The sequence below is a fragment of the Oryctolagus cuniculus genome, chromosome 12 (genome assembly GCF_964237555.1).
Source record: "Oryctolagus cuniculus chromosome 12, mOryCun1.1, whole genome shotgun sequence".
NCBI lineage: Eukaryota > Metazoa > Chordata > Mammalia > Lagomorpha > Leporidae > Oryctolagus > Oryctolagus cuniculus.
In genome coordinates this window covers 114658854-114686589 of record NC_091443.1, presented here as the reverse complement: position 1 = coordinate 114686589, position 27736 = coordinate 114658854, and the positions used below count along the sequence as shown (strand labels likewise).

Sequence of the window (27736 nt, the reverse complement as noted above, 5' to 3'; positions counted from 1 at the left end):
CAGCACACTGATTGGCTGCATCTTTTATGACGTGTGCATCCTCACAGCTAGGCAAGCTGTCCAATCAGGTGTGGTAGCATAAGTGCTACGTAATCCCACGGAATCTTGACATCATAGTAGTCAACCAGTTCCGTGGTGGAGAGGCCCAAGGAGGGGGCTCCAACACTCAGAACTCTGAATGTAGCCCACGTCCATTGTTCTCGTACCTTCTTCCATCGCAGGAAGCTGCTCACCTAGGACCTCGGGACATGGTGCGTGGGGCTGAGCTTGAGGAGAGGGGAAGGCAGGGTGGGGAAGTTGTCAGAAAAGGCTGGCAGGATGTGGGCTTCCCAGAAGTTGTCGCTGGAGCCTGTAGGCCCCCTCTCATTGCTGATACGACCCTCCACTCAGCCCCTTCTGGTCTGCAGTACGGGGGCTGGACTGGCACCCGGGACCCCGGCGTCCTGTTCCTTTCCTGCTCACAGTCCAGGGGCCATCCCTGGGCAGCTGTTGGTGGCATCCCCTTGTCTTCCCCGATTGTGCAGTGGGGACAGGATGGTCATTATGGAGCATATGGGTTGTGTGCTGGGTTCCTGCAGCGAAGAGCTGTCACTTATTGGATCCTCAGTTCCTCTTCTCCCCGGGGTGACAGCATTCCCCAAGTTTTCTGAATAGTTCAGAAGCTGAGTCTCAGCTCATGGCCCTTGACTTCTTAGCGTAGCTCTTTCTGGGAGTCTGACCACGTTTTCTGTTGGTAACAACAGCGTCACAGACCAGGTAAGTTAATGAAACAGTTTTATTTTGATCAGGGCTTTGGTAGAGGTTTTAGGGGGGACAAGACGACACTGTATTTTGGTCTTGGATGTCATCTGAGCCTTTACATATTCCCTGAACTTTCAAATAAGAAATTTTAGCTAGTCACATTTATCAATGTTTTTAAAACTGTTTCTGTTCCATGAAAACCTTCCCAACCCCAAAGATATAAACCTTTTTTTTTTTTTTTGAGTTTTAATTTTGATGTAGGGTGATTGTTTTCAAAGTTATTGGAGTATAATTGACAAACAAAATTTGTAGATATTCAAGGCCTGCACCTTGAAGTTTTGATATGTGAAGAGACTTTTTAAAAATTTATGGAAATTTCACTGTTTAATCCTGTTTTTCCAAACCTTTTGGAGTTCCCTTGTACATATACATTCTGAAATGATTAGGAAAATCAAACTAATATATCCATCACCTTACATAGTTTTTAAAAGAAAACCTAGTGCCTTAACAAGTTGTGAATATCTAATCATATATTCATAACATTTCTGAGCTGTACATTTTCTCCTAACTGTAAATGTGTGTCATTCAACTAACATCTTCCATTTCCTTCACTCTCAGCACCTAGTAAGCACTATTCTCTTCTGTGCTTAAGTCTGACTTTCTGAGATTCCATAAATAAGGGAGATTGTGTGGTATTTATCTTTCTGTGACATTTCAATCAGCCCAATGGTATATTCAAACTTTTCAATCCAGATTGTGACAAAATGTCAGAATTTCCTTGTTAAGGTTGAATGTGACTCCATTGTGTGTGTCTGGCATTTTCTCTACTCATCTGTTGATAGACAATGTTTATTTATATATCTTATTCGTGTGAATAATGCTCACATGAACATGGTTGTGCAGTTGTATCTTTGAGATAGTAATTTTATTTCTTTAGATGCACATCCAATAGTGGGAATGCTTTATCATTTGTTAGCTCCATTTTTAATTTTATTTGAGACACCTCCATAGTGTTCTCCATAGTGGATGTACTAATTTACATTTCTATAAACAATTTATATGTTCCCTTTTCTCCAATGCTGGTTCAATATTTATGTTTTTTTACTTTTTTATAATAGCTATTTTTACATACGTGTGATCATAACCATTGTGGTCTTGAGCGCAGTGCTGAGACCCTTTTAAATGCCTGTTGGCTGCTTATGGAAAAACTGATCCGATCCTTTGTCCATTTTTTATTACAATATTTCCTTTTGAATTGTGTCTATTCTTTATATTAATCCTTTAATCAGCTATGATTTGCCAGTATTTTCTCTCATTCCTTGCTTTCACTTTTCAGCTTTTCCTTTAGTATGTAGAACTTGATTTTTTTGCAGTCCTACTTCCTTATTTTTGCTTTTGTCACCTGTACATTTGGAGTCATACCTAAATCATTATAAAAGTCTGGCAAAGCCACAGTTTTAGATGTTGGTGATTTGAATCAGTGGATGAGAATGTCCTCTCTTTCTCTCTCCTTCTCCCTCTCCCCCTCTCTCTCTCTGTTTCTCTGTGTGTCTCTTTTTCTTTGAAACTAATTAATTGAGAAATTCTTTAAAAACTTCATGGAGTAATTGGTACCAAATCAGAGCTAGATGATAGTGAGTTCCTTGTGTTACATAGCATTGTGGGTGACTATAGTCCACTGTAAGCTATCCCATATTTTAGGAACAAATAGAGGAAAGGTGCTCCAAGGCCCTGAAGTATAATGGCAGAGAAGGGAAAATGTTGTTTACTCCAATCTATTCAGTACACATTGTATGCATGAATTAAAATCTCTCACTGCAGTCCATAGGTATGCATAATTATTGTCAACAAAATAAACTCAAAACGTCGTTCTTGGTGTGTAACATTAAGGGGTGTTAAAATACTTAAATTAGTATCACAACTAAAATTCTGATCTTTGGAAGCAGTTTATTCATACAAACATAATCTAGAAATATGTGAATTGGCATTTTTTAAAGATTGATTTTATTTATTTGATAGAGTTACAGAGAGAGGTAGAGACAGAGAGAGAGAGGTCTTCCATCTGCTGGTTCACTCCTCAAATGTTCACAATGGACTGAGCTGAGCCTATCCAAAGCCAGGATCTTCTTCTGGGTCTTCCACATGAGTGCAGGGGCCCAAGGACTTGGACCATCTTCTACTGCTTTCCCAGGCCATAGCAGAGAGCCGGATCAGGAGAGGAGCAGCAGGACTAGAACTGGTGCCCATATGGGATGCCGGCATTCAGGCCAGGGCTTTGACCCACTGTGCCACAGCACCAGCCCCATGAATTGGCATATTGTCATTCTAAGTGGAGTGATTAGGAGGCAGTATTTTACCTTACAATGGTAATTAGTACAACTTTTTAATTGTTTCATATAAGAAAAATGAAGTATTTCTTTAAGCGTATATGGAATTAGGGGTGGAGCCAAGATGGCAGAATAGTGAGGATGCGCACTGATAATCTGGGAAAAGATAGGTTGACAAAAGAGGAATTACAGTAATCACAGGGAAAGGCTTGGGGGAAAAAATGCAGAGGAAACACTTCTGGATCTAGTGGATGTGACACAGACGACCAGCGGGGAGAGCAGGGACGCCCACAGCTCTGAGTCCACACATCAGCGCTGGAAGGGGAGGTGAACTCAGTAACCTGAGACATTGGTGGGGAAACGGTGGACAGAGTCTAGAGGGAAGCAGGCTTGAGGAGGGAAAGTTCATCAGACTGACTACAGGAGAGAAGGAAGAAAAAAAAAGTCGGGAGGTACTGGTATGGGCAAGTTTCTCTCTCCACTGACCTTGCAAAGGTGAGCAAGAGACAAAGAGCAGGTGCCATTCTGGATATACATAACAAAAGGGTAGAGCTAATGAACTGAGGTGCTACAATTCAGTGGCCTAGGCAACCCAGTGGGAGTCTGCAGGAGAAACTGAGCCCACACAGATTCTTTGGGCAGAAGCCAGAGATTGGAAGCTAAATACCATCAATTCTGCTCAGCTGTGTGGTATTACTTACCTCCTGATAAAAAAAAATTATGGTGACTTGATCAGCCCTCACTCTGACTGCTGATGAGCAACTTGATATGTTATCCCTCTTAGTATTTTTTTGTTTGTTCTACTTAATGCTTTTGGTTGAATACTATAATCAATACACAATTATTCTTAAGTGCTGAAACTTAACTGAAAAATGATCACTTTTAAATATAAAAGTGGGAATAAGAGAGGGAAGAGATGTGCAATTCGGGACATGCTCAAGCTGACTTACCTCAAATGGTAGAGTTATAAACATAAGAGGGGATTCCAATTCAATCCCATCAAGGTGGCATGTATCAATGCCATCTCACTAGTCCCAGTGATCAATTTCTGTTCACAATTGATCATAATGATAGGACTAAGAACCAAAGGGATCACATAAACAAGAATAGTGTCTGCAAATACTAGCTGATAGAATAAAAAAGGGAGAGAATGATCCAACATGGGAAGTGAGATACACAGCAGACCCATAGAATGGCAAATGTCCTAACAGCACTCTGGCCTCAGAATCAGCCCTTAAGGCATGCGGATCCGGCTGAAATGCCCATGAGAGTATTTCAGGCAGGGAAAGCCAAGACACTCGGGGGGGGGGGACCTAAATGAAAGATCTCCGTGAGTGAGATCCCAGTGGAAAGAATGGGTCATCAAAGAAGGAGGTACCTTTCTCTGAAGGGAGGAGAGAACTTCCACTTTGACCATGGCCTTATCTAAAAATTATCAGAGTCAGTGAACTCAGGGGACTTCCATAGCCTTGGCAGCTCATGACAAGAGCCTAGGGTGATTACCAATGCCATAAACAAGAGTGTCAATTTGTTAAGTCAACAACAGGAGTCACTGTGCACTTACTCCTCATGTAGGATCTTTGTCCTAGTGTGCTGTACATTGAGATTTAATGCTATAACTAGTACTCAAACAGTATTTTTCACTTTATGTTTCTGTGTGGGAGCAAACTGTTGAAATCTTTACTTAATGTATGCTAAACTGATCTTCTGCATATGAAGAGAATCGAAAATGAATCTTGATGTGAATGGAAGGGGAGAAGGAGTGGGAAAGGGGAGGGTTGTGGGTGGGAGGGACGTTATGGGGGGGAAGCCATTGTAATCCATAAGCCGTATTTTGGAAATTTATATTCATTAAATAAACGTTTAAAAAATTAAATAAATAAATAAATAAAAAGAGAGAGATTTACCACGCATAACCTGAAGGTGTCACCTTTGCACACCCTTAACCCGGAAGAACCAAGCAGAGCTTTCTGGCCACACCCATCTCAAGCCTCCAAGGCTCCTCCAACAGCAGGCAGTCCACTTAACACAGACATAGTATTAAAAAAAAAACTCACAGTGAGGGAAGAACAACTAACAATGCCAAGCAACAAACACAAAAATCAAGGGAACAAGATCAACAAAGACACTATTATGCCTACAAATAAACAAAACACCCCAAGCCAAGATTATGAAGATGATGAGATAGAAGAAATGCAAGATACGGATTTCAAAAAATTTATGATAAGAACATTTAGAAGTTTTCAAAAGCAAATCCTTGAACTACAGAAATCATTATTGGACAGGATAGAAAATCTCTCTCGTGAAAATGAATTTTAAGGAAGAATCAAAATGAAATGCAGAAACTAGTAGAACAGAAAAGTGTGCTAGTGAAGAGAAATCAAAATGAAATGAAGAACTCAATAGATTAAATAACAAACACATTAGAGAGTCTAAAAAACAGAGTCAGTGAAACAGAAGAGAGATTATCGGACTTAGAAGACAGAGAACAGGAAAACATACAGTCAAACCAAAGAAAAGAAGAGGAAATTAGAAATCTAAAAAATATTGTCAGGAATCTTCAGGATACTATTAAAAAACCAACATTCAAGTTCTAGGAGTTCCTGAAGGCATGGAGAGAAAGGATTAGAAGGCCTTTTTAGTGAGATATTAGCAGAAAATTTCCAGGTTTGGAGAAGGACAGAGACATTCTAGTACAGGAAGCTCATAGAACCCCTAGTAACCCCTAGTAAACATGACCACGACATGTTGTAATTAAACTCACCACAGTGAAGCATAAAGATCCTAAAATGTGCAACAGAGAAACGTCAAATTACTCTCAGAGGATCTCCAATCAGACTCACAGCTGACTTCTCATCAGAAACACTACAGGCTAGGTGGGAATGGCAAGACATAGCCCAGGGGCTAAGAGAGAAAAATTGCCAGTCCAGAATTTATATCCTGCTAAGCTTTCATGTGTGAATGAAGGTGAAATAAAGACCTTTCATAGCAAAGAGAAATTGAAAGAGTTTGTCGCCACTCATCCAGCCCTGCAAAAGATGCTTAAAGATGTGCAACACTCAGAAACACAGAAACATGGCCATCAATATGAAAGAAGGTAAAGGAAGAAAACCTACCAGTAAAAGAGCATAGGAAGCTCAAAGCATATACTAGAAAATATCTTTGGGAAAATGGCAGGGCAAAGTCACTATGTATCAATAGTCAAATTAAATGTTAATGGACTTAACTCGCCAGTCAAAAGGTACAGACTGGCTGAATGGATTAAGGAACAAAAACCAACTATTTGCTGCCTACAAGAAACACATCTTTCTGACAAAGATACATGAAGACTGAAAGTAAAAGGTTGGAAGAAGATATTCCATGCCAACAGAAACCAAAAAAAATTAGCAGGTGTAGCCATATTAATATCAGACAAAATAAACTTTAATAGAAAAACTGTTAGGAGAAGACAAAGAGGGGCACTATATAATGATTAAGGGTTCAATTCAACAGGAGTATGTAACTATTATAAATGTATATGCACCTAATTACAGGGCACCAGTCTATTTAAAAGATATGTTAAGGGACTTAAAGGGAGACTTAGATTCCAATACAATTGTACTGGGGGACTTCAATACTCCACTCTCAGAAATAGACAGATCATCAGGACAGAAGATGAAGGAAACAGCAGATTTAATTGACACTATTGCCCAAATGGATCTAACAGATATATACAGAACTTTCAATCCTACATCTAAAGACTTTACATTCTTCTCAGCAGTGCATGGAACCTTTTCGAGGATTGATCACATATGAGGCCATAAAGCAAGTCTCAGCAAATCCAAAAGAATTAGAATCATACCATGCAGCTTCTCAGACCACAGCAGAATGAAGTTGGAAATTAGCAACTCAGGAACCCCTAGAAAGTATGCAAACACATGGAGACTGAACAACAGGCTCCTGAATGAACACTGGGTCATTCAAGAAATCAAAAGAGAAATCAAAAACCTTCTGGAAGTAAATGAGGATAACAACACAACATATCAAAACTTATGGGATACGGCAAAAGCAGTATTGAGAGGCAAGTTTATAGCAATAGGTGCCTATATCAAGAAATTGGAAAGGTACCAAATAAATCAGCTTTCAGTGCATCTCTAGGACCTAGAAAAACTGCAGCAAACCAGACCCAAATGTAGTAGGAGAAGAGAAATAATTAAAATCAGAGAAGAAATCAACAGGATTGAATAAAAAAATTACAAAAAATCAGCCAAGCGAAGAGCTGGTTTTTTGAAAAAATAAAAAAAAAATTGACATCTCATTGGCCCAACTAACTAAAAAAAGAAGAGAAAAGACCCAAATCAATAAAATCAGAGATGAAACAGGAAACGTAACAACAGACACCACAGAAATAAAAAGAATCATCAGAAACTACTACAAAGAGTTGTATGCCAGCAAACAGGAAAATCTATCAGAAATGGATAGATTCCTGGACACATGCAATCTACCTAAATTGAACCATGAAGACAAGGAAAACCCAAATAGACCCATAACTGAGACAGAAATTGAAACAGTAATAAAGGCCCTCCCAACAAAGAAAAGCCCAGGACCAGATGGATTCACTGCTGAATTCTACCAGACATTTAAAGAAGAACTAAATCCATTTCTTCTCAAACTATTCAGAACAATTGAAAGAGGGAATCCTTCCAAATTCTTTCTATGAAGCCAGCATCACCTTAATCCCTAAGCCAGAGGAAGATGCAGCACTGAAAGAAAATTACAGACCAATATCCCTGATGAACATAGACGCAAAAATCCTCAATAAAATTCTCGCCAATAGAATACAACAACACATCAGGAAAATCATCCACCCAGACCAAGTGGGATTTATCCCTGTTATGCAGGGATGGTTCAGTATGTGCAAATGAATCAATGTGATACACCACATTACCAGACTGCAGAAGAAAAATCATATGATTATCTCAATAGATGCAGAGAAAGCATTTGATAAAATTCAACACCCTTTCATGATGAAAACTCTAAGCAAATTGGGTATAGAAGGAACATTCCTCAATATAATCAAAGCAATTTATGAAAAACCCACTGCCAGCATCCTATTGAATGGGGAAAAGTTGGAAGCATTTCCACTGAGATCTGGTACCAGACAGGGATGCCCACTCTCACCACTGCTATTCAATATAGTTCTGGAGGTTCTAGCCAGAGCTATTAGGCAAGAAAAAGAAATTAAAGGGATACACATTGGGAAGGAAGAACTCAAACTATCCCTCTTTGCAGACGATATGATTCTTTACTTAGGGGAGCCCAAGAACTCTACTAAGAGACTATGGGAACTCATAGAGGAGTTTGGCAAAGTGGCAGGATATAAAATCAATGCACAAAAATCAACAGCCTTTGTATACACAAGCAATGCCACAGCTGAGAAAGAACTTCTAAGATCAATCCCATTCACAATAGCTACAAAAACAATCAAATACCTTGGAATAAACTTAACCAAGGAGTTCAAGATCTGTACGATGAGAATTACAAAACCTTAAAGAAAGAAATAGAAGAGGATACCAAGAAATGGAAAAATCTTCCATGCTCATGGATTGGAAGAATCAACATCATCAAAATGTCATTCTCCCAAAAGCAATTTATAGATTCAATGCAATGCCAATCAAGATACCAAAGACATTCTTCTCAGATCTAGAAAAAATGGTGCTGAAATTCATATGGAGGCACAAGAGACCTCGAATAGCTAAAGCAATCTTGTACAACAAAAACGAAGTTAGAGGCATTACAATACCAGATTTCAGGACATACTACAGGGCAGTTGTAATCAAAACAGCATGGTACTGGTACAGAAACAGATGGATAGACCAATGGAACAGAATTGAAACACCAGAAACCAACCCGAACTTCTACAGCCAAGTTACATTTGGTCAAGGATCTAAGACCAATTCCTGGAGCAAGGACAGTCTATTCAATAAATGTTGCTGGGAAAACTGGATTTCCACGTGCAGAATCATGAAGCAAGACCCCTACCTTACACCTTACACAAAAATCCACTCAACGTGCTTTAAGAACTAAATCTATGACCAGATACCATCAAGTTATTAGAGAACATTGGAGAAACCCTGCAAGATATTGGCACAGGCAAAGAGTTTCTGGAAAAGACCTGGGAGGCACAGGCAGTCAAAGCCAAAATCAACTATTGGAATTGCATCAAATTGAGAAGTTTCTGTACTACAAAAGAAACAGTCAGGAGAGTGAAGAGACAACCGACAGAATGGGAAAAAATATTTGCAAACTATGCAAAGATAAAGGGTTAATAACCAGAATCTACAAAGAGATCAAGAAACTCCACAAAAACAAAACCAACAACCCACTTAAGAGATGGGCCAAGGACCTCAATAGACATTTTTCAAAAGAGGAAATCCAAATGGCCAACAGGCACATGAAAAAATGTTCAAGGTCACTGGCAATCAGGGAAATGCAAATCAAGACCACAGTGAGGTTTCACCTCACCCCGGTTAGAATGACTCACATACAGAAATCTACCAACAACAGATGCTGGCGAGGATGTGGGGAAAAAGGGACACTAACCCACTGTTGGTGGGAATGCAAACTGGTCAAGCCACTATGGAAGTCAGTCTGGAGATTCCTCAGAAACCTGAAGATAACCCTACCGTTCGACCCAGCCATCCCACTCCTTGGGATTTACCCAAAGGAAATTAAATTGGCAAATAATAAAGATGTCTACACCATAATGTTTATTGCAGCTCAATTCACAATAGCTAAGACCTGGAACCAACCTAAATGCCCATCAACGGTAGACTGGATAAAGAAATTATGGGATATGTACTCCTTAGAATACTATACCGCAGTAAGAAACAATGAAATCTGGTCATTTGCAACAAAATGGAGGAATCTGGAACACATCATGCTGAGTGAAATAAGCCAGTCCCAAAGGGACAAATACCATATGTTCTCCCTGATTGGTGACAACTGACTGAACACCAAAAAGGAAACCTGTTGAAGTGAAATGGACACTATGAGAAACGGGGACTTGATCAGCCATAGCCCTGACTCTTAATGAACAACTTAATATGTTATCCCTCTTAGTATTTGTTTTTGTCTGTTGTACTTAATACTATTGGTTTAATTCTGTAATTAATACACAGTTATTCTTAAGTGTTAAAAATTAACTGAAATGTGATCCCTGTTAAACATAAGAGTGGGAATAAGAGAGGGAAGAGATGTACAATTTGGGACATGCTCAAGCTGACTTGCCCCAAACAGTAGAGTTAGAAAGACACTAGGGGATTCCAATTCAATTCCATCAAGGTGGCATGTACCAGTGCCCTCTCACTAGTCCAAGTGATCAATTTCTGTTCACAATTGATCATAATGAAAGGACTGAGAGTCAAAGTGAGCACATAAACAAGTCTAGTGTTTGCTAATACTACTGACAGAATAAAAAAGGGGAGAATGATCCAACATGGGAAGCAAGATACACAGCAGACTCATAGAATGGCGGATGTTCTAAACAGCACTCTGGCCTCAGAATCAGCCCTAAAGGCATTTGGATCCAGCTGAAAAGCCCATGAGAGTATTTCAAGCATGGAAATTGAAGACACTCTGGCAAAAAAATGACCCAAATGAAAGATCTCTGTGAGTGAGATCCCAGTGGAAAGAACAGGTCTTCAAAGAAGGAGGTACCTTTCTCTGAAGGGAGGAGAGAAATTCCATTTTCACTATGACCTTGTCTAAATAAGAGTCGGTGAACTCAAAAGGCTTCCATAGCCTTGGCAACTCATGACTGGAGCCAAGGGAGATTACTGATGCCATAAACAGGAGTGTCAATTTGTAAAGTCAACAACAGGAGTCACTGTGCACTTACTCCTCATATAGGATCTCTGTCCTTAATGTGCTGTATGTTGTTATGTAATGCTATAATGAGTACTCAAACAGTATTTTTCTTTTTTTAACTTTTATTTAATGAATATAAATTTCCAAAATACGTCTTATGGATTACAATGGCTTCCTCCCCATAACGTCCCTCCCACCCATAACCCTTCCCTTTCCCACTCCCTCTCCCCTTCCATTCACATCAAGATTCATTTTCGATTCTCTTCATATACAGAAGATCAGTTTAGCATACATTAAGTAAAGATTTCAACAGTTTGCTCCCACACAGAAACATAAAGTGAAAAATAATAGATGATATTTAAATGATGATGAAATCAGATCAGACCTATTGTCATGTTTAATCCCAGTGAGAGTCAAGTTGGGAATTGTTAATTTTTTTTTTTTTACAGAAGATCAGTTTAGTATACATTAAGTAAAGATTTCAACAGTTTGCACCCCCATAGAAACACGAAGTTAAATATACTGGTTGAATACTCGTTATAGCATTAAATCTCAATGTACAGCACATTAAGGACAGAGATCCTACATGAGGAGTAAGTGCACAGTGACTCCTGTTGTTGACTTTGCAAATTGACACTCCTGTTTATGACATCAGTAATCTCCCTTGGCTCCAGTCATGAGTTGCCAAGGCTATGGAAGCCTTTTGAGTTCTCCAACTCTTATCATATTTAGACAAGGTCATAGTCAAAGTGGAGGTTCTCTCCTCCCTTCAGAGAAAGGTACCTCCTTCTTTGAAGACCTGTTCTTTCCACTGGGATCTCACTCACAGAGATCTTTCATTTATTTATTTATTTATTTATTTATTTATTTTTATTTATTTATTTATTTTTGCCAGAGTGTCTTGGCTTTCCATGCTTGAAATACTCTCATGGGCTTTTCAGCCAGATCGAATGCCTTTAGGGCTGATTCTGAGGCCAGAGTGCTCAAACAGTATTTTTCATTTTGTGTTTCTATGTGGGTGGAAACTGTTGAAATCTTTACTTAATGTATACTAAACTGATCTTCTGTATATAAAGAAAATTGAAAATGAATCTTGTTATGAATAGAAGGGGACAGAGAGTGGGAATGGGGAGGGTTTCAGATGGGAGGGAAGTCATGGAGGGGGAGCCAATGTAATCCATAAGCTGTACTTTGGAAATTTATATTCATTAAATAAAAGTTTTAAAAAAAGAGTATATGGAATTAATTTTAATTAGGACAATATCACAAGAAGTATGGAATTAAATTGCAGGTTAATTTTGGTGTAAAATTTTATTGAAAAACATGCATGGTTATTTCATACTAAACAATGTCCATGAATTGTAAGGCCTTTGCATTTATGGGTTTAAATATATTTCAACCCAAATGAACATATTTCAATTTCATGTTCCAGAAAATATGTGAAACCCCCTCATATTTGTTCATTTTATTTTCTGCCATGAGGCCCAAATTAAGTCTGCCCAGTCCTGTCTCCTATTTTCAGTGAATCGTCTATGCTTTGTGCTGTGTTGCAAGTTATGTAATCATAAGCACATTCTAATATAAACACATTTCCATTAATCCCAAATGCTTCATATTATCTATAGCACTCCTCATTTACCATCATCCCCAGCACAGGCATTAATCTAAACCTATCTCCAGAGATTGACCTTTCCTGGACATGTCATAATGGGAAATGGGATGTTAGAGTATATGGGGATGGCTTTGCATTTCTTCCCTTTCTTTGTCTTTTGAATTGCATTATTTTCTGATCTATAATTTGATTGTCAAATTGTATAGCAGTATAAAAGATATACTAAACATTGCTTTCTTTACATATCAGTATTTGGGTTGCTTTCACATTTGGTTTCATAAATATTGCTTCAGTATTCATGTGCCTGTGGATTGTGTCTCTCTTAGTGGCATGCCTGGCAGAGAAACTGCTGAAGCAATAAATAATCCCATGTAGAAATTGCTTGGAAACTGCCAAATTATTTTTAGAGTGGCTGCAATATTTTACTGGAAATGTATGAGGGTTCCCTGTTCTCCACATCCATGTCAACATTCATCTATAGTGAATCAGAGTCATTTGACTTAATAAGAAGTGTTATTTCCCTAAGGTTTTGATTTACATTTCCACAATGATTTATATTAAGTATAGTTTTTTAAAAGATTTATTTTATTTATTTGAAAGACGGAGTTACAGAGAGAGGTAGAGACAGAGAGAGGGGTCCTCCATCCACTGGTTTACTCCCCAGATGGCTGGAACAGTCAGAGCTGTGTTGACGCAAAGCCAGGAGCCAGGAGCTTCTTCTGGGTCTCCCACATGGATGTAGGGACCCAAGGACTTGAACCAATTTGCACTGCTATCCCAGGCCATAACAGAGGGCAGGATAGGTAGTAGAGCAGCCAGGACTAGAACCGGCACCCATATGGGATGCTGGCACTTCAGGCCAGGGCTTTAACCCACTGCACCACAGCACTGGGCCCAGAAGAATATACTTTTGCAGTATTAAAATCTCTTACTGAAATCAATGCTTCATTTAAAAATTGTATGTTTTTTTTTTTTTTTTGTAATTTTTCAGTATAAAATTCAAGTTTTGTGGGGCTGGCGCCATGGCTCACTTGGTTAATCCTCCACCTGCGGCACTGGCATCCCATATGAGTGCCAGGTTTTAATCCAGGTTGCTCCTCTTCCAGTCCAGCTCTCTGCTGTGGCCTGGGAAGGCAGTGGAGGATGGCCCAAGAGCTTGGGCCCTGCACCTGCATGGGAGGCCAGGAGGAAGCACCTGGCTCCTGGATTCGTATCGGCATAGCTCTGGCCGTAGTAGCCATTTGGGGGCAGAGCCAACATAAAGAAGACCTTTTTCAGCCAGCACTGTGGCTCAATAGGCTAATCCTCCACCTTGCGGCGCCGCACACTGTGTTCTAGTCCCGGTTGGGGTGCCGGATTCTGTACCAGTTGCCCCTCTTCCAGGCCAGCTCTCTGCTGTGGCCTGGGAGTGCAGTGGAGGATGGCCCAAGTGCTTGGGCCCTGCACCCCTATGGGAGACCAGGAAAAGCACCTGGTCTTGGCTTTGGATCAGTGCGATTTAAGTTTAATCAAGTTTTTTTTTTTTTCTTAAATTTCTTGTGGTATTTTCACTCTTTGATGCTACCTTGAATGTTATTGTTAATTATACTTTTAGAATGTTCATCACTGTTAAACAGAAATATAATTGATACTTATATCTTTATATTCCGCAAAAATACTGAGTTTTACTGTATTTTTGGAGTGGGATTTTAGTGACTTCCTCAGAATATATGTTACATATAAGACTATGTGTTCAATATTACAAGTCAATTTTGCTCTTTTGTTTGCAATCTGGAGCTTTATTCTTTTGCTTTGTTCATTTTTTTGGTAGAATCATCCACTACACTGTTGAATAGAAGTGTTAAAAGTAGCAGTCTTGCCGGCGCCACGGCTCACTAGGCTAATCCTCCGCCTAGCGGCGCTGGCACACTGGGTTCTAGTCCCAGTTGGGGCGCCGGATTCTGTCCCGGTTGCCCCTCTTCCAGGCCAGCCCTCTGCTGTGGCCAGGGAGTGCAGTGGAGGATGGCCCAGGTGCTTGGGCCCTGCACCCCATGGGAGACCAGGAAAAGCACCTGACTCCTGGCTCCTGCCATCGGATCAGCGCGGTGCACCGGCCACAGCGTGCTGGCCGTGGCGGCCATTGGAGGGTGAACCAACGGCAAAGGAAGACCTTTCTCTCTGTCTCTCTCTCTCACTGTCCACTCTGCCTGTCAAAAAAAAAAAAAAAAAAGTAGCAGTCTTATTCCCATTTTACAAGAGTTTATTGTAAATTTCCCATAGGTGCCATTTCTGTGGTGGAAGTTTGCCTCAGTTAACAGTTTATTTGGGGTTTTAATCATAAATTGAATTTAGTCAATTTTTTTCTTTATTGATGAGGTATTCAAATCTTGATTTTCTGATTATTACATTAAATATTTACACTTAATATTTTTATTTTTTAATTTGAGAGGCAGAGAGAGCTAGAACCCCTATCTTCTGGTTCACTCTGCATAGGTCTGCAATGACAGGTCTGGACTGGAAACCAAATCCTGGCCTCCAATGTGGGTGACAGGGTCCCAGTTACATGTTCCATTCCCACAGCCTCCCATATTTTCCATTGGCAGGCAGCTGGTTTCAGAAGCCAGAGGTGAGAGTTGAACATAAACACTGTAGTATTCAATGCAGATATCTTACCCAGACTCTCAACTGAGACCAAATCTGTGCCTGTATGTCTGGTTTTGTTCAAATATCACACTGTTTAGACTACATTTGCTTTTGAATTAAGAGAATGTGAGGCCTTTAACTTTGATCTTATGTTCAAGAATATTTGGGTATTTAAATACTTTGACATTCCATATTAATTTTCTGTATAGTTTTTTAAATTTTTGACTAAAAGTAACTATTGGGATATTATGAAGAATGATATGAATCTGTAGATCACAAGGAACATTGATTTATTACATATATTTTATAATCCATGAACAGAGTGTATATATATACATTTATTTGTGTGATCTTTAATTCATTTCAGTAATCTTTTATAGTTTTCAATGTTTAGGTATTTTATTTCCTTGGTTAAGTTTATTCCTAAGTATTTTATTACCTTTGGTGCTTTTGAAATTGAATTGTTCTCTTGATTGCTTTAATTTATTTATTTTTAATTTTTTATTTATATAAGGTGAACAAATTTCATGTGTTTCATATATTCAGATTTAGGAACAAATTGATACTTCCTATCCTACCCTCTCCTGCTCAGGCTCCCAACCTTCTTCCCTCCATTATGATTTTACTTTTAATTTTTACAAGACATACTTTCAGTTTATGTTATAATCATGTTTGACCCTCCACAAAGTGAAGGATTCAAGAAATAGAATGTAGAAGAAAACCACTGTTCCTTGAGAGTAAAGAAAATGTTATAAACAATAATCTCAAAATGCAAATTTTGCTCCTACACATTACATCTTTTATACTCTGTATATTAGTAATATATATCAAGGAAAACATACACTATTTGTATTTTTTGAGACTCACTTATTTCACCAAGCATGATGGATTCCAGTTGCATCCATTTTATTGCAAAAGACAGAATTTCATTCTTTTTTGTGGCTGAGTAGTATTCCATAGTGCATAGATACCATATTTTTTTATCCAGTCATTACTTGATTGGCATCTGGGTTGATTCCATATATTAGTTATTATGAATTGAGCTGTAATAAACATGGCATACAGGTAGCTTTAATATGCCTATTTAACTTCTTTTGGGTACATTCACAGTGTGGGATGGCTAGGTCATATTGTAGATATACTGTCAGATTTCAGAAGAATCGCTATACTGCCTCTAATAAAGGTTGCACTAGTTTACATTCCCACTAAAAGTGTACTAGGGAACTTTTCCCCCCTACATCCTCACCAGCAGTCATTGCTTCATATTTTTTGTATGAGAGCCATTCTAACTCTGGTAAGGTGCAACCTCATTGTGGTTTTTATTTGCATTTCCTGGCCAACAGCCAAGAGTTTCTTCTGGGTCTCCCACAAGGGTGCAGGGGTCCAAGGACTTGTGCCACTTCTACTGTTATCCCAGGCCATAGCAGAGAATCGGATCGGAAGTGGAGCAGCCAGGACTTGAACTGGCACTCATATGGGATGCCAGCACTTCAAGTCAGAGCTTTAACCTGCTGTGCCACAGATCGGTGCAGCTTCGGCCATTGCAGCCATCTGGGGAGTGATCCATCAGATGGAAGATCTCTCTGTTTCTGCCTCTCTCTAACTTTGTCTTTCAAATAAATAAAATAAAGCTTAAAAAAAAAGAATAACTAAAAAAACTGTATGGTTATCTCAATAGATGCAGAAACCATTTGATAAAATACAACATTCTCTCAGGATGAATAAATAAACAGTTTTCATTCTTCTATTTGTTATTGTGATGTGTCACATTTGTTAATTTGCATGTGTTGAACCATTCCTGCATACCAGGGATACCACTTGGCCCAAGTGAACAATCATATTTTGTTCATCTGTGATACTGGTTTATAATTCTCTTTGTTGTATGTTTTTCTGGTTTTGGAATTAAGGTTATGCTGGTCTCATAGAAGCAGTGTGGGAGAATTTCCTCCATCTCAGTTGTTTGAAAAAGATTGAGAGGAATTGGAATTCATTTTTTTGTAAAAGTTTGGTAGATCTCAGCATGTTACCATCCAGTCCTGGGCTTTTTCTATGTGGGGAGGGTCTTTATTTCTTATTCAGTCTCCATCTTGGTTATTGTTTTGTTTAGGTTTTCAGTGCCTTCATGCATCAATGTTTGGTAGTTTGTGCTGTCTATGAATCAATCCATTTCTTCTAAATTTCCCTATTTGTTGGCATATAGCTTTTTTCATAATTTCTGATGAATTTTATTTCTGTGGTATCTAACATTTCCTTTTTATTTCTGAATTTATTAATATGTGTCTTCTCCACTCTTTTTTTTTTAAATTATTTAGGCCTGTGGTGCATCAATTTTAATTTTTTCAAAAATAATTGCTCTTCATTTCACTGATCTTTTGTTTCTTTTTTGTTTCAATTTTATTTCTTCTTTAATTTTAAGAATTTCTTTCGTCATACTAACTTGTGATTTGGTTTATTGTTTTTCTAGGTTTTGAATGGATTGTTAAATCATTTGTTTGATCCTTTTCCAATTTTGAGGTAAGCACTAATTGCTATAAACTTAACTCTCAGAATTGCTTTTGCTGTATATCATAAGTTTTGACATGTGTGTTGTCATTTTCACTTCTTTCCTGTAATTTTTTATTTACTTTTTGATTTCTTCTATGACCCACAGTTCATTCAGGAGCAGGCTGTTCAGACTCCATGTGCTTGCATGCTTTCTAGAGTTTCTTATGTTCTTAATTTTCAGATTCATTCCATTGTGGTCAGAAAAGATACATGGTATGATTTCATTTTCTTTTAATTTGCTGAGATTTGCTTTATGGCCTAACATATGATCTGTCCTAGAAGGAGTTCCATGCACTGGTGATAAGAATGTGTATTCTGCAACTATGGGATGAAATGTTCTGTATATGTCAATTCTGTCACTTTGGTCCATAGTGTAGATTAGTTGTCTTCTTTGATTTTTTTTGTCTAGTTGTCCTGTGTATTGATGTAACTGTGATATTGCTGTCGCCCATTACTATTGGATTGAAGTCAATGTTTCTCTTAAGATCCATTAACCTTGGTTTTTAAATAATCAGGCATTGGGGCTGGAACTGTGGCAAAGCAGGTTAAGCATTCCATATGGGCACTGGTTTGAGACCTCACTGTTCCACTTCTGATCCAGCTCTCTGCTGTGGCCTGGGAAAGCAGTAGAAGGTGGCCAAAGTCCTTGGGCCCCTGCATCCATGTGGGAGACCCAGAAGAAGCTCCTGCCTCCTGGCTTCTGATTGGCTCAGCTCTGGCCACTGGCCATTTGAAGAGTGAACCAGCAAATGAAAGAACTCTCTCTCTCTCTCTCTCTCTCTGTAGCTCTGCTTTTCAAATAAATAAATGAATCATAAAAAAATGAAAAGCAATCATGCACCTGGCATTGGGTACATATACATTTACCATAGTTTTATCTTTCTGTTGGATTGATTCCTTCATTAATACAAAATGCCTTTCTTTGTCTTGTTTAATAGTTTTTGCTTTAAAGTCTGTTTTGCATGATATTATCATGGATAATATTTCTCTTTTTTACTTTTTGTTATCATGGAATATCATTTTCCATCCTTTAACTTTCAAAGTCTGTATGTATCTTTGTAGCCGAGATGTGTTTATTACAGGCAGTAAAAAATGGATCTTGTGTTTTAATACATTCAGCTAGTCTGTATCTTTTTTTTTTTTTTAGATTTATCCCTCCACTTGAAAGTCAGAGTTACACAGAGAGAGAAGGAGAGGCAGAGAGAGAGGTCTTCCATCTGCTGGTTCACTCCCCAATTGGCTACAATGGCTGGAGCTGTGCCAATCCAAACCCAGGGGCCAGGAGCTTCTTCAGGTCTTCCTCATGAGTGCAGGGGCCCAAGGACTTGGGCCATCTTCTACTGCTTTCTCAGGCCATAGCAGAGAACTGGATTGGAAGTGGAGCAGCAGGGACTTGAACCAGTGCCCATATGGGATGCTGGCACTGCAGGCAGCAGCTTTACCTACTACACCACAGTGCCAGCCCCTTGATTTATTTTATTGTTTTTCTTTTGGGAACTTCATGGTTTTAAGATTGAGTTAATCTTACTCCTTATTGTGATGCATGCTCACCACTTATCTAGACCGTATATGTAATTACTAACAGTTTTCACTGGGCACAACTAGTTTACAAAAGTCTCACACACTAACATGACATGCAAGAAGTTGTAGCTCATACTGATTATTAATACAGGACTGAGTTTCACCTGAATATCAAATGAAGCTGTTAGTTTCTCCAGACTCCTTCACTCTGTATTTTGCTGTCACTTGCTGCTATTCAGGGGTATTAGATTGTGGCCTGTATATTCCTGCTATTTTTCTGTGCCTCCGCGGTTCCCCCAACCTCCCTTGGGCCGGGACAAGGCGCAGCCCCAGGAACCCTGTGCCACCTGGCTGGCACGTGGAGGCCCCGCCCACGGGCAGGGCAGCAAGCTCCATAGGCCCACGGCCAAGCCTGACCCTGCAGCCTGCCTGGACGGCCGGAGGCACAGAGTTGGGAGGGCTCCCCCGGCCAAGCCAAGGTTGGCACAGCGCACCCCCAAAGCCTCCTTTGGCACTGCCCGGGAGGATGGACCTGGCTGCTCCTCAGCTGGCTGGCTCCCTCCCTCTGGTCGGGCATTGCAAACCCAGACCCACTTCTGGTCCCTGTATTCCTAGCTTGAGAATGCGCTGTCTAGGATTCCCAGCACCTGTGGCCTGTATGCCCCCCCTCTTGGCCATTAGTAGAAGCCAGGTGGCCTCATGGCCTAACCACTGGTGTGAAGCTCCACTCTCATTCTAATGGGATTCACTGCTCCTGCTTCCCTGCCTGCCCTCCAGCTAAGTTTTAAAAGGAGCTGTTCCTGAACATGTGGTTCTCTGCTCTGTCTTGCTCCCTTCTCTCCTTTCCCCTTTCCTCTCAGCTGTTCTCATCTTCTGTCTCTAGCTCTCTCCTCTCTCCCTCTTTCTCTCCATCTCCTGGCCTCTATCTCTCACATTCTCCTTCTCCTTGTTTTCCTTCTTTGCTTCTCCCCTCTGGCCTGCTGCGTTTTAGTCAATAAATCCTTTCCCTTACTCCAGTGTTTGGTGTGTTTTGTGGTGACCTTACAATAAGGGAATCTCCACGAGAAGGAGACCTGAAAAATGGATGGAGTTTTTTAACTGCAATTTGGATGAGCAGAATAATCACAGCTAACAATCAATCAGAGGCTGGGGACAAAATCCTGTCTAGCTTGCTCTTGTAAAACAAAAATCCAGCTGAATAGTAGGATAGGCAAATTCTTTCTATTCTCTTGATAAAACTAGAAGCTCAGAAGGGTGGGATCATTGCTTCCTCGATATTCTCATGATAAAGCTAGAAACTGCTAATAGACAGGTCCTGGGGAGAAGCAAGCATCTTGTCCACTCTTACAAGGACTCCCCATTAGGTCATCTAGTCCTTACACCAGCACCCCCTGCCTTAGAACCTCTTTATAAACCCCCAATCACCCTCCTCCAACAGCATGGTAGTCCTAATGAAAGCACCCTACATTCCCCTCATCTTGTGAGTAATATTTGCAGAAGAGTTTTGGAAGCCTACAGAAAAAAAGGAGATGATTTGGAAGGGCAGGCTTTTGACCCAGCTGACAGAGAACCCTCCCCCCAACTGAGGCAGAATGCACCTCCCACCTGACACCCTGGACTCCCCTGACTGGCTGGTGGGAGCTTCCTCAGAACAAAGTCTGAAAATCTGCATAATTATCAATTGAATAGACTCATTGTTTTATTTCTAGCCTGGTGCTCCAATTACCCCTGTCCCTTTAAACATCCTCTGTGCTGCACAGTTTGGTAGCAAAAGGCTTCTTTGGTTTGAGAGGACTTTCTTTCCCAAGACTGTAGCTGCCTTCTGGAAATATTTATTTATTGGAAAGTCAGAGTTACACAGAGAGGAGAGGCAGAGAGAGAGAGGCCTTCCATCCAATGATTCACTCCTCAATTGGCCATAATAGCCAGAGCTGCATCCATCTGAAGCCAGGAGCCAGGAGCTTCTTCGGGGTCTCCCACACAGGTTAGGGGCCCAAGGACTTGGGCCATCTTCTACTGCTTTCCCAGGCCATTGCACTGAGCTGGATGGGAAGAGGAGCAGCCTGGACTAGAACTGGTGCCCATATGGGATGCCAGCGCTTCAGGCCAGGGCATTAACCCACTGAACCACAGCACTGGCCCCTGGAATGTATTTTTCAAGTGGCTTAACCCTTTCACATTAGTAAGGAGGGCAATGGTCACTTGTACCTCCACCCCAGAGCTGCTCTTGAGCTAATATTTTGTTACAGTCGAATTAGAGTTGAATTGCTCTTGCCACCCCAAAAACGCTCCAAGAGACCTTCTCTCATGTAATTAACAAAGGGTAAAGTTTATTGATGTTCCGACATGTCGGGGCCCCCGTCCCAGTACAGGCGAGCGGCCTCGAATAGTCTTGGGTTGGGGTTTTTATACACATTGAAACAAAGAAAATCAATCATTGCATAGAGCAGACAGTGGTATAGAGTAAACAATTGATACAAGTTAAGTGATTTTACAACCAGTTGATTTATGAATACAGGGAGTGATACCTAGGAATGCAGCCGAATGGCGATAAGGGACACATGGTGGAGTCAGGGGTCCAGGAGGCAGAGATATATGGTGACTTCTTCTATCTCACTTAGGTGAAACTGAGGTTACGCTCACATTGGGGTAATTTACTGACTAATGGCTATGCAGAGCAAGTCTAACGAGGTCAGGAAAGTTCACCAGAGGAGGTTGGGGGGGAGTGGCTTTTAACTTTTTAACCCTTCAATTTTAGCTGGGACTCTGGGGACATCCCAGCAGCTTCTGAGAGCACTTTCTCTCTGGGACTTTCTTTTATCTTCCTGCTGTGCATTAGCTACCTTGCAGGGAGTCCATGGCTCCCCTTTGTGCCTAGAGTCAACAGCTCAGAGACTGGGTAAGTTGAACCAGGGGCATACCTGCAATTTCTGCCTCTGCTCTTTGGGCTCATGGCATTTGGACCTGGTTTAGGTCATTTTTTGTGATACTGGTGTGTGGGAGACAGATTCTAAGATTTTTACTTCAGCCTCCCTGTGAGGAAATTTGGATATTTTTTGGAAGAGTACTCATTTGATTATTTGTATGAGGATTTCTTCCTCTTTGGTGAAATATGAGTGGTTCAATTTAATTTCCATCCAAAATCACCTTGAGTTGCATCGTGGCTGATTGGGCAAGATATAGTCAGGATCTTATGACTAAGAAAAAAAAATGGTGTTCTATTGCAATATTGCATGGCCTGCATATGTGTTAAATTTAAGAGAAGGTGGTTGTTAAGTGGAATTTTTAAATGTTTATTTTATTTGAAAAGCAGAATTACAGAGAGGCAGAGGCGGGGGGAGGGTGTCCTGTTAGGAAAAGAGTCACAGAATAGAGAGGAGGCAGTGTACCAATTTATATCCAGACCAAATTTATTCAGAGAAAATAAATCCGTAGAGATGGGTAACCAACTGCCACTGTCAATGTGCCCATGATGGAACACCTGACAGAAGACCCTGACCCCCAGGGAAGGTGGGGGATGGGGGTGAGGTAGGGGGCAGCAAGCAGAGGGGAATTCCTGGAACTGGTCTTTCAGGTGGCTGTAAGGGGTGGAGTATGAAGACAATAGAGTGTGAGACCCAATTGAGTTTTTTCTTTAAAATTTTTTATTTACTTGAAAGTCAGAGTTACACAGAGAGGGAGAGAGAAGGCTTCCATCCTCTGGTTAACTCCCCAGATGGCCACAATGGCCAGAGAGGTACATCGATCCGAAGCCAGGAGCCAGGAGCTTCTTCTGGGTCTCCCACATGGATGCAAGGGGCCCAAGGACTTGGGCCATCTTCCATTGCTTTCCCAGGCAATAGAAGAGAGCTGCATTAGAAATGGAGCAGCCAGTGAATTAGGCAGGCATACAGGTTAAAATTGATCAGATTTATGAACTGGAAAACCACGCCTTCACCACGCTGCTGTGTGACCTCATCCCCCTACCTGGCCACACCTGGATGCCCACCAGCCAATCAGGTTAATTAACCACTCTCCTTTGGAAGTGGGTTAAAAGCTGGGCCACCCCTTGGCACAGCCAGCTTTTTTTCCCTGGCCTCTTGCTAGGAAGGGGGATTGCTGTAGCCCCACACCTCCAGGGCGCATGGCCTTTGGGCCATGTGCTCTAGGCTTCCTGGCCTAGATGCTCATCCACATGGCTGGTTCCTGGTGCTTGGTATGAACCCCTATTTACCTCTCTCTTAAATAAAGCTCTCACTCTCCTATGTATTTTTCTCACTAAATAAAAGCTTAAAATGTACCATGCTGCCTCATTTATCTGTGCCGGTATTTAGAATTCTCCTCTAAATATTAGGCAAGAACCCTCTTGGGCTTATTAATATTGGGGATTTAGTAATAAGCCCGTGGTGAAATCGTAAGGCACCCAAAATTCCAGTAGCACATGTGGCACCCTAGATAGCATTTCTAGGGAACTTTAAGGGGCCACATTTTAGTGTAAAATTTAGGGGGTCTTCTCCAATTTCACCAGAACTCAAACCGGTGCCCATATGAGATTCTTGCACTGCAGGCAGCGGCTTTACCTGCTATGCCACAGCCACAGTGCAGGCCCTCCAATTGTGTTTCAAGGACAAAGAATACATTCCAATGTTTATCTCTTTTGGGCAATGCAGGAGAATGGCTGCCCAAGCTTCAGTTCTACCTCTGTAGGGTTAAAAAGTTAAAAGCCGCTCCCCCCCACCTCCTCTGGTGAACTTTCCTGACCTCGTTAGACTTGCTCTGCATAGCCATCCTCTATAAAGTTAATTAGTCAGTAAATTACCCCAATGTGAGCGTAACCTTAGTTTCACCTAAGTAAGATAGAAGAAGTCACCGTATATCTCTTTGCCTCCTGGAACCCTGACCCCACCATATGGCCCTTATCGCCATTCAGCTGCATTCCTAGGTATCATCAAGGCAGTTCCTGCAACCTTGTTGTGTTTGTTGTGTGGCCCTCCCTTTTGGCAATAGGAGGCTTTTTGATACTCCCTGTATAGGCCATATGGTTCTCTGAGGTCTAATCAGGCCCTTACTCGATATCCTGTACTCCCTGTATTCATAAATCAACTGGTTGTAAAATCACTTAACCTGTATCAATTGTTTACTCTATACCTCTGTCTGATCTATGCAATGATTGATTTTCTTTGTTTAAACGTGTATAAAAACCCCAACCCAAGACTATTTGGGGCCGCTCGCCTGTACTGGGACGGGGGCCCCGACATGTCGGATCATCAATAAACCTTACCCTTTGTTAATTGCATGAGAGAAAGTCTCTTGGAGCATTTTTGGGGTGGCAAGAGCAATCCAACTCTAACACCTCAACCCAATAGTAGAGCAGAGACCTTGGGGCTCCCTGATCTCTTAAACATCTATTGTATGGGTCAGTGCCATGGCTCACTTGATTAATCCTCCACCTGCAGCACCAGCATCCCATATGGGCACCGAGTTCTAGTCCCAGTTGTTCCTCTTCCAGTCCAACTCTTCTGTGGCCCAGGAAGGCAGTGGAGGATGGCCCAAGTGCTTAGGAACCTGCACCCACATGGGAGACCAGGAGGAAGCACCTGGCTCCTGGCTTTGGATCTGCACAGCGCTGTCCATAGTGGCCATTTGGGGGGTGAACCAATGGAAGGAAGACCTTTTTCTCTGTCTCTCTCTCTCACCATCTGTGAAATAAATTTAAAAAATTTAAAAAAATCTATTGTAAATTTCCAGATGCCTCTGATAAAATTGACTATGAGGAACAAGAGTTAATAATGCAATAAAAGATGTTTCTCTAACAGAGTGCCTACTGAATATGAAATGAAGATATAATTATGTTTATGTATGTTAGTGTCCAGTACCATCACTGGGACTAGAGTTGCTTTCCGAGTTAAATGCTGAAGTAAAGTTTTCAGGTTTCCACTGAGGAACAATAGGGTTAACTGAGGTTACCAATAGAGGAAATAATTATATTCAGTTGATTGGAGCTTTTAAAAAGGAATTTTAACCATACTAAAGCCATCCTCCTTCCCTTTTCCTTTTCACATTTTATATAGCAAAAATCAATTACTGATACTGTATATTGCCTGAATTACTCTGGGGAATAGTAGCATTTGTATAATGGTGGACTTTTGCCCCAGTTAACAAAGAAGCCTTCACCCAACTGATGCTGAGCCCCCTGGTTAAGAGGCCTCATCAGAAAAAAAGCTTGGGCATTTACATATTGTCAATTAAGGTGACTCATTGTTTTATTTACCTTCCCCTGAAGCTACCCTTGTCCTTTAAGAAACCCTTTAGCAGTTATGGCTTGGGATAGCAGTAGAAGATGGCCCAAGTCCTTGGGCTCCTGCACCCAAGTGGGAGACCCAGAATAATCTCTGGCTCCTGGCCTCGGATTGACACAGCTCTGGCCATCACAGCCAATTGGGGAGTGAACCTTTGGATGAAAGACCTCTCTCTCTACCTCTCATTCTCTGTGTAACTCTGACTTTCAAATAAATAAATAAATCTTTTAAAAATTTAACCTGTAACAGAGATATTACATTTTATATCAAGAGCTCTCTCTCTCTGGGGCTGTACTGTGGCATATAGAGCTGGACCTCCACCTGTAGTACCACCATCCCATGTGGGTACCATTTCATGTCCCTGTTGGTCCTCTCCTGCTCTGGATCTCTGCTTTGTGGCCTGGGAATGTGGTGGGAGATGCCCAGGGGGGCTTGGGACCCAGTACCCGTGTGGGGGATATGGGGGAGGCCCTGGCTCCTGGCTTTGGATCAGACCAGCCCTGGCCATTGTGGCCATTTTGGGGGTGGCCTTGCTGGTAGAGGACCTTTATCTCTGGCTCTCCCACTCTCTGTGGCTCTGTCTCTCAAATGAATAAATAAAATCTTAAAAAAAGAGAGATATTTCTTTCCCCAAGATGCCAGCTTGTAGAAATAAGCTCTTTCCTCTTATCAACATTCATATCTGTACAATTGGCTACCCACATGGTGAGCCATAGGGCCTGATTAAAAGATTTAAAAAGAATTGCAGAGATTTCTATATTTTTCTGTGCCATAATGTATGCTATGCATTATATGTGTGTACTGTTGTATGTGTAAAAGTTGGTTGTGCTTATTTGTGTGATTTAAAATCACAACGTAATTTTCACCTAAGCACAAACAATAGATGAAAAGATGATGCAATGTTCATTGCTTCCTATGAAGTCCAATTTAAAGTTGTTCTTTGGCAAGATCATGACTTAAGAGATTAGCCATACTTATCTAATGTTTTAGTTTCTCAGGCAATGTAAGTATAATTGCTAAAAAATGAATTGGTGGTCTTTGCTGTGGCACCTTGTGCATCATCAGGTCCCTGCAACCTAAGGGATGTCTCCCTCTCCTCATCTTCCTGAGATATAAACTCAAGTATTCACTGACTGGAGAGGAGGTAGAGAAGATAATGTAGCAGTGCTGGGTCAGAATCCACAGCAAGGTTCAAGCTGATGCTGCAAGCCTTGCTGGATTCATGGATATGTGTGAGATGGAGCAAACATCAGCATCAAGCCAACAGGTGAGCATTTCTGCCTGATCTTTGACACCAAGGGGCCATCTTGCTGTTCACTACATCACAGCAGAAGCCATGTGGTGGCAGACATGAGCTGGAGGTGGTATACAAACTGAACACACACTGAAGAGAATGCCCAGTACAAGCTGTGCAAGGTGAGGAGGATGACTGTGGGTACAAAGGGAATCCGACTCCTGATGGCCCATGATGCTTGTGCCATGCGCAACCCAGATCCTCTCATCAAGGTGATCACGGGATGGATTACTGATTTGGGGCCCCTATCCAATTTGACATGAGGTAATGAACCTCAGGTTTTCCTGCCCAGGGATAAGAGCATCTCTGACTTACAGTGGCTGCAGAGAGATAAAGCAGTGTAGCAGCTAGAGAGACCAAGGGCTACTCTGCAGTAGGATGATTTTTTTTTGAATTGCTAAGTGTAAAAGATAGAGTTTTCTAAATACATGTACTCTTGGCTTCTTAAAATATATAGAAGGCATTGGGCCTTTTGGTAAATGTTTTCATAAGTTGTTAACATATAACTGTTCAAAGTTACCTGCTAAGTTTTCACTAAACAGTAAGTTACCAAGGATAAGAAATAATTTTTTAAGATTTATTTATTTTAATATTTGCAAATCAGAATAACAGAGAGAGGGAGAGGAGAAGGAGAGAGAGGGAGAGAGAGAGAGAGAGAGAGAGAGAGAGAGAGAGAGGTCCTCCATCCACTGGTTCACTCTCCAGATGGCTGCAATGGCTGGACCTTGCAGATAACAAGCCAGAAGCCAGGAGTCTCCTTCCACTCACCCACATGGGTGCAGGGGCTAAAGGATTCTGGACCACCTTCCACTGCTTTCCTAGGTCATTAGCAGGGAGCTGGATTGGAATGGAGCAACCAGGACTTGAACCAGTGCCCTTATGGGATGCCAGCACTCCAGCACTGCAGGTGGAGGCTTAACCTACTATGCCACAGCACCAGCCCCAATAA

The 27736-nt window shown here is 41.0% G+C and overlaps 1 long non-coding RNA gene across 2 annotated transcripts; it reads left to right on the top strand.

The window, feature by feature from the left end:
• LOC138844567 (uncharacterized) lies at positions 1–27444 on the top strand. Of its 2 annotated transcripts, none has more exons than XR_011380500.1 (3): positions 1–251; positions 17615–17664; positions 26559–27444. It is a non-coding gene; the product is annotated as an uncharacterized lncRNA (long non-coding RNA). The 2 variants fall into 2 exon arrangements; XR_011380501.1 differs by having other exon boundaries at positions 2–756.
• The last annotated feature ends 292 nt before the right edge of the window (positions 27445–27736 follow it).